The sequence below is a fragment of the Nuphar pumila genome, chromosome 16 (genome assembly GCF_984573655.1).
Source record: "Nuphar pumila chromosome 16, dmNupPumi1.hap1.1, whole genome shotgun sequence".
Lineage (NCBI taxonomy): Eukaryota > Viridiplantae > Streptophyta > Magnoliopsida > Nymphaeales > Nymphaeaceae > Nuphar > Nuphar pumila.
The window spans coordinates 4,163,587-4,175,733 of record NC_143264.1 but is presented as its reverse complement, the minus strand read 5'-3'; the positions used below and the strand labels follow the sequence as shown (position 1 = coordinate 4,175,733).

At 36.1% G+C, this 12,147-nt stretch overlaps 1 protein-coding gene across 2 annotated transcripts in view; it reads right to left on the bottom strand.

Annotated features, from left to right (window-relative positions):
- Positions 1–517, bottom strand: part of LOC149812718 (zinc ion binding protein) — a 34,523-nt gene extending 34,006 nt beyond the window's left edge. Inside the window, exon 1 of one of the 2 annotated variants that reach the window (XM_089990810.1) lies at positions 444–517. The gene's annotated coding sequence lies outside the window, so the exon portion shown is untranslated. Of the gene's footprint in view, positions 1–130; positions 306–443 lie in introns of those variants that run through there. The other variant, XM_089990811.1, reaches the window with a different exon arrangement.
- Between the last annotated feature and the right edge of the window lie 11,630 nt (positions 518–12,147).

The window sequence follows — 12,147 nt, the reverse complement described above, 5'->3', positions numbered from 1 at the left end:
TCCCACAACCAAAATGACCAAAATATCGCAATCCAACAATATTCTAGGCAAGTAAAATTCATGCCATCATAACATTCTCTTGGATTTCAGAAGCAAACTCCCAAAACCACATTAAGATTGAAGGGTTTACCACTTTGTCCATGAATCAAAGATTCTTAATAAGATCGGATTGCAACAAAAGCGCTCCAATTGTACGACCAACCAATAAATAATTGAAGAAACCAAACCTATCTCACACGATATCATGCACAAAAAATTACGCCATCCTTATTGGGATTTGGGATCGGTATTCCGCCCTAAGTGAGGCTTGATTCATCAGTAGAATCGGTCGGATTCGATGATCGAATAAAAGCAATAAAAGGAACAAGAACCACGAAAAAATTCAAATAAAAGAGTGGAGACCCAAAAATCCACATGGAAAGAGAGAGAGAGAGAGAGAGTACCTTGGTGGGATAGATTATGCCAAATGGAGGTTGTGGTGTGGGAAAACGCGGCGTAGAGAACAGAGAGAGACAACCAGGCCGTGGTAAAAGAGGGAGAGCCCGTCTTTTCGTAAAAGAATGATTGGGTCAAGCCAAGAAACCTGGGCACAACACGTATAGAACTCGTGAAAAAGTCCCTCGAGCTCATTTCGTAATTCGTAGAACTTGGAAGAACTGTAGGTCACAAAGATACGAGGTTTTACCACACAAGCTCATGTTTTTTTTAAATTGGACACGAGGGCATTGCATTTTAAAATTTTAGGCAATAAAATTATTATTTAATGTTTAAATTTATATTGAAATGTAATTATTAAGAATCATTAATGTTTGTAGGCATTTCCGACTAGGGATGGGCTCGAGCCCATTTAGAGCTTGGCCCATCGGGCTTTAAGTGCAACCCGGCCTGAAGATGGTCCGGTTGTTAATGAGCTCGAGTTTGAAGAGCAGCCCATGGCCTGACCTATTGACCCAACAGCCAATGTGAAGCGGGCTGGGTCTAGCTTGACCCAACTCAAATCTATTTATAAATAATAATAATTAATAAATTTTTAACTTTTCATGTACCCAATTAATTATCTTTCTAGTTTTTATAAGATTAATGTAATTAATTAGTTAAATAGTAATAATTACCAAGTTACTATCCAATAGTTAGTTTTTTTAATTTTATATTATTAAAAAATAATAAATAATTCAGGCTCATCGGACCTGCAGGTTGGGCTGGCTTACGTATATAACGGGTCAGGTTTTGGCCTAGTACCTAACAGAACGAACCTAAAAAATTGACCCAAACCTGACCCATGACGGGACAGGTCAGCTGGGCCCATCAGGCCGCCCGACCTGTTGCCCACCCCTAATTCTGACTTTGTGCACCTCAGATACAGGCCCCACATACATGTTCAATAACAATAACAGTAGTAATAATAATAATAATAATAATAACAATTACTAATATTATTATAAGTTATTCATATGGAGATTAAGTTGTTCTAAATAAATGCAAACAAAAGTTACTTATTTATAGTTAGTCAAGCGTGAAATTCAAGTTTTTGATTGATTCTTTTTAAAAGTCACGATTGTTTATAGGGATGTAACTGGGTCGAGTATACTTGATTGGACCTAGAATCATGAATCGATTATACGCGACTTGAGCCCAATGGTTCAGGTTATGCCCAAAATGTAGATCCATAACAAAAATGGCCAGATCTTAGGTATTGTGAACGAAGACAAACTTGTTTGGACCTGGCCGCTTTTTATTCCTGACTTAAATGGTTCTCCACAATGTAAGGACTAGAACCTGACCCGAGTATGCACCTGAACTTGTAACGCCCCAAAATTTAACTGAAGAAATTTAAGAAAATCAAAACTTTTGTTGTGATTGTTTTTTTTGAAGTCAAATCGATTACAATGAAAATTATTTAATTAATCTAAGTTAGCAAACATTAGGTGGGTTACACGCAAAATACACCACTAGAAGGATTGGATCCAAATCTTAATAGATCTGGGTTTGAACCCATACACATTGATTCAAACGGAGAATCGAGAATCCACAAACGATTCATTTCAACCAAAACTTTAACCCATATATAATTGAATTGAAATTGTTCAACATCAAAGGTTGACACATCAAAACAAGTCTAAAGACGAAACAAGATAGTGTGATTTCATGACTCTAACGCGCCATCCCACCATCGCATCCAACACTAGTCAACACCTAAAAAAGGTTAAAATAGTAATATGTCAGACTCACATGGTCTTGTAGGTATAATAATATCATACAATTGTAATGAACTAAGACATACATGATAAATAACTCTTGCATCCAATTATATAATCATGGTACACATCAATGAGGCATTCATGAACACATCATAATGCTTAACTTTCCAAACCACAATGTCACAAGTGGTTTATCAAAGATATTATAATGTTAATGCCATCATTCCGAACATGCAAATGACCAACCAAAGGTTTGTATTATCAAATTATGTTTTTAAAATTTTTGTATGAATAACAAGTCTTTATTTCAATATTTATAATCCTTGCAGAGCCATTAGTTGAATCAATCTAAGATTACTCGGGGTTTTATCTATCAGGCTATACACGAGTAAATAACATGACGATAATCCACAAGTATTACATAAATCCAAAATCCAAGGCACAATAATGTTTTTGCATAAATGCTCTATCATAGTACATCTACTTTACCAAGTATTACTATATGATCTACATCCACTTATTAGACCCTTACATATGTATAGTTCGTGGATTTGCAGAAGCATTCTAGTATTCATTTTTGAAAACCAACATTGGTAAATGAGGAAGTCAATATGGTTAGATATAAATTTTAACCCAAATCTAACATGGTCAAATAAGATAACCTAGATTTTTTGAATGTATATCAAAAGAACTTGATATTCGTGTAATCAAAGTTTACATATATGAGGTTCCACAATAGCGGGGTTAACATCTTCCAATCGTATATTTCAAAAATTACATATTCGTCAAAAGTCCAAAGAACTTGAAATATATCAAAATGTCTATCACTTTATTTGAAATTTAAAGCATGCATAAACAATAGTGAATATCCAAGTATTTATAATCTAAAAATGAAGACTGCATATTTAATATCTCAAAGCATTTAATCTTCCAATATGCACAATTTAAATATGATGCATGCATAATATATATATATATATATAATGTGTGCGTGTGTTTATTTCTCTATGTGTGAATATCATTTACATCGAAATAATATTTAAAACTCGTGTAATCTCTATTCTAACTTGCATGAAATAGAATCGTACAAATACATGAGTTAGTGTATGTCTCCTACCTCGAAATTCATAAAGTTTATGATGTAAAAAATCTAAAAAATACCCTTGAGGATTTTTTTTCTGAACTACGCAATATGGGTCGTGTTTGTCAAAGGTCCGAATGCGAACGGGGACTTGTGTGTGCAACTCGGGTTTTGTGTCACAAGCTCAGAAATATATGTGAGTGTGATAATGCACCGATATGTGTGTCTGATGATGGCGACGGAGGAAGCGGTAGTTCAAGTGGAAGAGAAGTAGGCAACTCCTCCATCGAGCAGGTGGTGATGACGCCAGTGAAAGGAAGACAAGCGCTAGGGATGGTGGCGATGCACCTATGAGAGTTATCAGCGATGACTTTCGAAAGAGAAGAGACGAGAGTAGTAGAGAGATATGAGTGAGTGAAATATGAAAAAGAGATAGGGTGAGAGTCATTTTATAAGCAAGAGAGGATGAGAAAACAAGGGATAAAAAACCATGAGATGAAAGAAACCATGGGTTAAAAAACTATAAGATAAAAAATAAAAGGTAAAAACCATGGGGGGGGGTGCTTTAGATTGGATTGAGTCCATCAATTAGATCCAGCCTCGACCCACGTTAATTAATATTTGATAAATTAAATATTACCAATGATTAATTGATAATATAATAGATTAAATAATTAATTATTAAAAATTAATATTTAAATAACATTTAATCTTAAATAATTTCCAAAATAATTCTATTTTATCTATTAAAAATTTGAAGAAATTTGCGAGTATTAAAGAACTTGTTTTATTCTTGAACCAGTACAAACCAAAATACAATTCATACCCGAATTGACTTAAACCCAAACCTATTATGTATTGAAACTTGTTTTATACGTGAACATCACTATATATACTCGATACATTTTGAATGTGATATATCATTGATGTCTTTTTTTTCAACTTAAATTGATTGGTATTATTTAGGATAGTTAATAAACATATCATTTGTTAGCATATAATCTTCTTAATGAGTACCTAATTCTAGTAATTTATATATTTTTATTGGTGGGTAATTAGGTGTAGAATACCAATTATATCAACAAAAACGGATCATATTGTTTTCTAAAAATGGTGTGTTCTCACAAAAACCCACAAATATGCCAAAAATATGTGCATGCCCAAAATAATTGATTTCTGACTTATTTAGGATCATTTTACCCTTTACAACGTGTAAGTGACGTTCACACAAATATGTGGAGAACTTCTTAACATTCACACTAATATGTTGCAAACCTCCACTAATATGTTGCTAACCTATTAACGTTTGCACAAATATTTGTGTGGACCTCCCGACGTTCACACAAATATGTTGTGCCCAAAATCTTTGTGATTTTCTTCGGCTCCAAATATCATTTATTTTCATTGATAAATCATGATCTTGTTATTGATTCTTAGTAAATTGGCTAGTATGGAGTTAGAAATTAAAAAAAAAAGCCCAAAAGACACTTTTAGCATGTTTGCATCTCTCTCTCAGAATTGAGAGTAGCTGCCTACACCGATCTATGCCTACTCCTGCCTTCAAGACTTTTCAAGGGTTTTTGTTGAATCTCAATCTGACTGCACAAATGTGTTCTACGTGTTTGCTTTTATAGGAATGGACTCTTGCATCATTCTATTCGACATACGTGTAGGCTTTTATAAGGTTTGAAATTCAATGGTGTAAAATTATAAAAAGCAGCAGGTTAGTCAGGGTGACACCAGCTTGATCATTTTTCAGTTGGGTTGCTGGCTGAAAATGGTAAAATTTTTAAAAAGAAAAAAAAAGGCCAGTCATCTTCAAGCATATGGCTAGCCCAAAATTGGCCGACTGATAAAAAAAAATTTGAAATTTTTGAAGAAATAAAAGAAAACTGGCGGCCATCCGATGACTTGAAAATGGCCAGACAACCATTAAAAGAGCAAAAAAAGCAAGTTTTCCGGCCATTTATGGCCAATCACTTTGTTGGATTGGTGGGGGTAAAGAAGTTAGTCCAAGACCATAAAATTAGGTTAGCCACTTGGAACATAGGATCTTTAACTGGTAAGTTGGTAGAGTTAGTAGATGTTATGTGTAGGAGAAAGATTGATATTTTATGTCTACAAGAGACCAAATGGGTAGGTGAAAAAGCAAAAGTGATAGAACCTTGGGGATATAAGATTTGGTATACAGGAATAAATAGGAATAGGAATGGAGTAGGGATTGTTATGAGTCATGAGTTTATAGATAATGTAGTTGAAGTCCGTAGGAAGGGTGATAGGATTTTACTTATTAAATTAGTATTAGGTACGAATATTATTAATATTATTAGTGTTTATGCACCTCAAGTAGGTTTAGATGATTCCATTAAGCGTCAATTTTGGGAAGATTTAGATGGAGTAGTACAATGGATATCTTATGGAGAAAGGCTTTTCATCGGCGGTGACCTTAATGGGCATGTAGGCATTAGTAGGGATGGATTTGAGAGTATCCATGGAGGTTATGGTATAGGAGAAAGAAACAAAAGTGGAGAAAGGATTTTAGATTTTGATTTGTCCTATGATATGATCTTAGCAAACACTTGGTTTAGGAAGAGGGAGTCTCACCTAGTAACATTTAAAAGTGGGGTTAATACGAGTCAGATAGTTTTTTTCCTACTTAGAAAGAGAGATAGGGGTTGTTGCATCGATTGTAAGGTTATACCGGGAGAAAGTGTAGCTACACAACATAGAGTCTTAATTTTAGATCTTAGAATTAAACAATGCCGCAAAAGGGATAGACATAGGATAGATCCTAGAATTAAGTGGTCGGCACTGAAAGGAGCTAAACAAGGAATGTTTGTAGAGCGGGTAGTTAAGGAAGTTGATTGGTGTCTCGAGGAGGATTCAAAATCTATGTGGAATAAGATAGCTGGTGGCATGAGAAAGGGGGCTAAGGAGGTATTGGGTGAGTCTAAAGGCGGTGCACCGCTAGGTAAGGATACATCGTGGTGGAACAAGGATGTCAAATTAGCTATTAAGGTTAAAAGAGAGTGTTATAGAAATCTAAGTAAAAGTCGTGATAATGAGAATTTGGATAAGTATATGATAGCAAAGAAGGAAGCTAAAAAAGTAGTTCGGAACGCAAGGGATAAGGTATATAAGGAGGTTTATGACAAGTTGGATACCAAAGAGGGCGAGAAGGATATTTATAGACTTGCAAAGATGAGAGATAGAAAATTGAGGGATATGGGTATGGTTAGATGTATCAAAGATGAAACACAAAGGGTTTTAGTCAAAGATGAGGAGATTAAGGAGAGATGGAAAGATTATTTTGATAAGCTATTTAATGAAAGTCATGCTCAGGATCTTGGAAACTTTTCCATTCCTTTTCATGAGATGAATCGTGACTTCATGCGCAAGATTCAAAAGAAAGAAATTGCAGAGGCTTTGAAGAAAATGAAATCAAGAAGGGCAGTTGGCCAAGATGGTATACCTATCGAGGCTTGAAAATGCTTGGGAGAGAAAGGTTTAGAATTGTTGACAAATCTTTTTAACAAGATTTGGCGGACAAATAAGATGCCTAATGAGTGGAGGAAGAGTACTTTAGTGCCTCTATATAAGAATAAGGGTGATATACAAGATTGCACAAACTATCGTGGTATAAAACTCATGAGTCATACTATGAAACTTTGGGAGAGGGTGATTGAGTCTAGGTTGAGGAAGATTGTCATGATATCGGAGAATCAATTTGGTTTTATGCCTGAAAGATCAACTATGGAAACTATACATCTTCTTAGACAACTTATTAAGAGAAATAGAGAGCGGAACAAAGATTTGCATATGGTTTTTATTGATTTGGAGAAGGCTTACGATAGAGTACCTAGGGACGTTCTCTGGTGGACAATGATGAAGAAAGGTGTTTCTCTCAAGTACATTAGTATAATTAAAGATATGTATGAAGGAGTAGTAACCAATGTCCGCACTTGTGGAGGGGTGACAACCAATTTTCCTATAACGGTTGGGTTACATCAAGGTTCTGCTTTAATCCCTTTCCTATTTGCTATAGTGATGGATGAGCTTACGAGATCAATTTAAGAAAATGTGTTGTGGTGTATGTTGTTTGCTGATAATATTGTTTTGATTGATGAGTCTAGAACTGGGATTAATGCTAAGTTAGAATTATGGAGACATACATTGGAAGCAAGAGGTTTTAAGTTGAGTAAGAGTAAGACAAAATACATGGAATGTTGATTTAGTAAGCAACGAAGTAGTGATGGGAGTGTAGTGAAGCTTGGTGAGTAAGAAATATCGGTGGATGATTCTTTCAAATATTTGGGATCTATCATTCAAAAGTATGGAGAAATTGATGGAGATGTAAATCATAGGATAAAGGTTGGGTGGATGAAATGGAAGAGTGCAATTGTAGTGTTGTGCAATCGTAGAATGCCATTGCGGTTAAAGGGAAAGTTTTATAGGACGACTATTAGGCCCACTTTACTATATAGTACATAATGTTGGGCTGCCAAAAGACATCACATTCAAAAAATGAATGTAGCTGAGATGCGTATGCTGAGATGGATGTTTGGAAATACAATAAAAGATAAGATTCAGAACGAAGAGATACGTAAAAAGGTAGGCGTTGCACCCATTGAAAATAAGATGAGAGAGAATCGTTTACGGTGGTTTGGACATATTCGACGAAGGCCTAATGATGCTCCAGTTAGAAGGATGGAGAAATGGGAAAATATATTAGTTAAAAGAGGTCGGGGTAGGCCTAGGAAGACATGGATGGAGGTGATAGGAAAGGATATGAATGCTTTGAACCTCATCGAGGACATGGCATTGGATATAAATGAATGGAGGAGAAGGATTCATGTGGAAGACCCAGAATGTTTTTCTTTGTTGGTTCATATCGCCGACCCCAATTGTTTTGGGATGAAGGCGTAGTAGTTGTTGTTGTTGTTATCAATCAGAATGTGACATGTGTTAAAGTCAATTAAATAATATTAAAAAATAAATTTTAAGCTATTTTATATTTATTAAAAATAGCCAATTCTCCTGCTGGTGCACGGGTGTGTCCGTAGCTTTTAGAGGTGGGCTAGGTAAGACAGGGTAGTCATGGGCATTCACCTGAGGTTTTTCTTGTTCTGTGAGGGTTTCTCATCATAAAAAAAAAAATCCAATACAAGTCAGTATTGTATTGATTTTCTGGCGATACGATACATTTGAGCAGACTGATATGCATCCATACTGACCATAAAATGACTCTTATCTAATATATGGACATAGATGTCGTTTTCATGGTCCGGTTGGCCCAACATAGCCAGTCCTCCTCTTTTGTCTTTTTCCGACGTAGGGGTGTCAACTGGTCGGGTTTGGTGCCAAGTGGAACCAGACTTGAATTAGATTTTTGGGTATGATATCGGTTCAGACTTGGGTCTAATCAGGTCCACTATAAGAAAAACTATACCCAGACCCGATAAAAACTATATGAACCAAACCTAGTAAAACCATACATTTTTATCATTTTTATATTGAAAAATTGTGGGTCTTAATCAAAGCTCGAGTCTGGTATAAATTTTTACAAATTATACTTGGGTCCATATATTAATTGGACCTCTGAGTCTAGACCCAGACCTTCGAGTCCAGACCCAAGTCTTAATGGAGCCTTCTTATTTATCACCATACCCCTACCCTATAGGGTTTGGTTCAGGTCGGGCCTGGTTAAACCAGGCCCGTTGACACCCTTACTCATAAGTCATAATTAGGGCTGTCAAAGGATAAGGTTTGTATCGGCAACTCTTAACTCAAATTTTAACATAAATTTTTTTGGACCGAATAATATTTAGGTCAACTCGAACTCGACCTATGCAATACGCGGACTGGGTATGGGTTATGATTTTTACTCAATACCTGACCCAACCTGAGTATTTTATATGTATTTTTAAGTAATCCCATGAAATTATGTGGATCCCATTTTGGGATTTCATTTTTGTGACCTGGCAAAACCCAAACTCAAAAATTTGATATTTCAACGGTTTGGGTATTACCATAACCTGTTGACAACCCTAGTCATAACCATAGGCACGAACATTCACAGATATTTTGAGGCTGCTGTTTAATTTGCCGTTAAAAATGTGATAATTTCAAATCTCTCTTTCTCTCTCTCTCTCTCTCTCTCTCTCTCTCTCTGTATATATATATATATATATATATATATATATATATATATATATATATATATATATATATATATATATATATATATATATATATATATATATATATATATCGCCACTAGAGTGTGCGTCAAGATTTTTATGTTTTTTTTTTAAATCTGACCGTACTAACGTGTGATTTAGATGCTTTGTTTTAAAGGGACCGACTCTTGAATCATTTGATTGTGATGCATAAGCAGAATTTTTAAGGCTTAAAACCCGATGGCTCAGAATTTTCATAAATATTTATATATCTAAAAAAACTTTCTTTCTTTTTTTGTTAAAAAAGCATGATCTAGCAATCACTTCCTAACAAATAGACCATGTTGAACACGTCTCCAAGGTTGGATTTGCAAAAAAAATAATGAAAATACTTAGTTCACACTCTAGTTCTCATATTCTAGGGGTCATATATATATATATATATATATATATATATATATATATATATATATATAGTAAAAAAATATGGAACAATGCCAAAAGTTAGTGCCAGCTATATGTGTTTTTATCGATTAAAAATATGATTTATGAGCTTTGAAATTTATGAAAAATTTGGATCAATGATTTTTGAAAAATTATAAAAACATGCTCAGGTGTCGTATTTGGATGATCCAAAAGTTTAATTATTATTATTATTATCAAACAAACCATGATCACATTTGTAAAGGTCATTAAAAAACAGAAGAAAAAAAAATTGCTTTATCAATGAACTGGTAGGGGTCTGCCTAACCCCCGCTCTTTCATAAAAAAACCAAAAAAGAAAAAAATGAAAACCAAAAAAGTCCATCCCCTCCTATCCCGGTAGGATGAACCAATCAAACTTTAAAAAAATATCGTAAGATTTTTTTCATGCCAAGATTTGCACGAGAAAGAATTGTCACTTTTTTGTATTTATAACCCGAAGAAACTGCACCCTCCACGAATACCTGATCACACTGGCTCAGCCTACCATACCTATGGTCATGCCATCATCATAAAACTTCGAGGCTAGGACCCCTGCCCCAAAACCTATGCTACGCATTGGCTTGCACAAAAGTGCCACGCCCATGAGAATCGAACCTTGACGTCTAGCATCCAAGACCCCTGTCCCACTAAGCCAACCACCCCCTTGGGGCTAAGAGAATTGTCACTTTCTCATAATACAGAGGAAAGATGAAGCCAGCTGGCAGGAGCTGTCAGCGCACGTTATGAGTACGTCTACCAACGGGGGTGGGGGAATTCCACGGTCTGAGTGGTTGGTAGGAGTTGTAGACGTTGCGGGTTCAAACCCCAGTGGTACCTTGAATTAGGGGTGGCAATCGTGTCGGGTTGGCGGGTCGACCCGACGGGTTGGCAGGTCAGCATACCTCAACCCAAACCCGACTCATTTATTAAACGGGTCGGTTGTGGCAAACACGAACCCGGCCCGTTTAATAAACGGGTAACCCGACACGACCCGCCAACCCATTTAATAAATGGGTTGGGTCGGGTAAACGGGTTCTCAGGTTCGCGGGTCAGGTTGGCGGGTTGGCAGGTTGACCCGCCCGCCTAACCCGTTTATTAAACGGGTCAGCTGGGTTGGCGGGTTGGCATACCCCCATCCTGAACCCGACCCGTTTAATAAACGGGTTAGGCAGGTCGACCCGTTTATTAAACGGGTTGGCTTAAGACCAACCCGAACCCGCCTAAGAGGCGGGTTGGCAGGTCGTGTCAGGTTTTGCCACCCCTACCTTGAATAATACCTGGTGGGGGTCTGCCTAACCCCAGCTTGCCTTTGAAAAAGAAAAAGTTTTGAGTACGTATATATGTTTTTTTTCAAAGAAAACAAACGAGAACATTATATGTGACAACACATTATTGGTACACCACTAAAAGGGCTCCGCTTGTCCGGTAGGAGCAGCTAGTGCCGGTCTCCTTGTGTTGGGACGTTGCAGGTTCAAAACCCAATTGTATAGTTGTATAACTGGTACGAGTTTGACTAACCCCAGCTTACCTTTAAAAAAAAGAAACAAATTATTGTTACGCCTATCATTTCAAAGATAGGTATCAACTAATTAAAAAAAGTTCTCAAGGTGGCAAGTCTTTTCCTGCTTTCTTTTTCTTTGGCTTTGATGGTACCTAGATCTTGGTTGTTTCTCTTAATATAATGATGCTAACTTTGGTAAATCATCACTACTCCAAACTTATTTTTCTACATCTGAATAAATCTTTTTCTTGCTTCTCAAAAAAAAAAGTCAAAATCAAACAAGGGTTAATATTTGCTACAATCAATTGTATTTACAGTGGACTTGGTAAAACCCAGTTTTTTTTTTCACATTTTTGATAAATCTTAATAGATGTGATCTACATGCTCATCTTAGTAGAAATTGACTTTTGGATTGTCTAAATCCAATGTGTGTAGAGGTTTTTCTGGCAATTAAAAGTAAAGTGTAAACACATGAACCCCATCAGGCTTCGCGTGTCTAGTAGGAGAAGCTAGTGCACGTCACCTTGTGTTGGGACGTTGCAAGTTCAAATCCCAATGGTATCTCTGTATAACTGGCAGAGGTCTGCCTAACCCTAGCTTGCCTTTCCAAAAAAACGTAAACATGTCAAAATTTTCCAACCCAAAAACCATATTTTTCATCAGACGATCAAACGTAAAAGCACAATGTTCACCCCCAACTATTACTTTTACTGAATTTCTTCA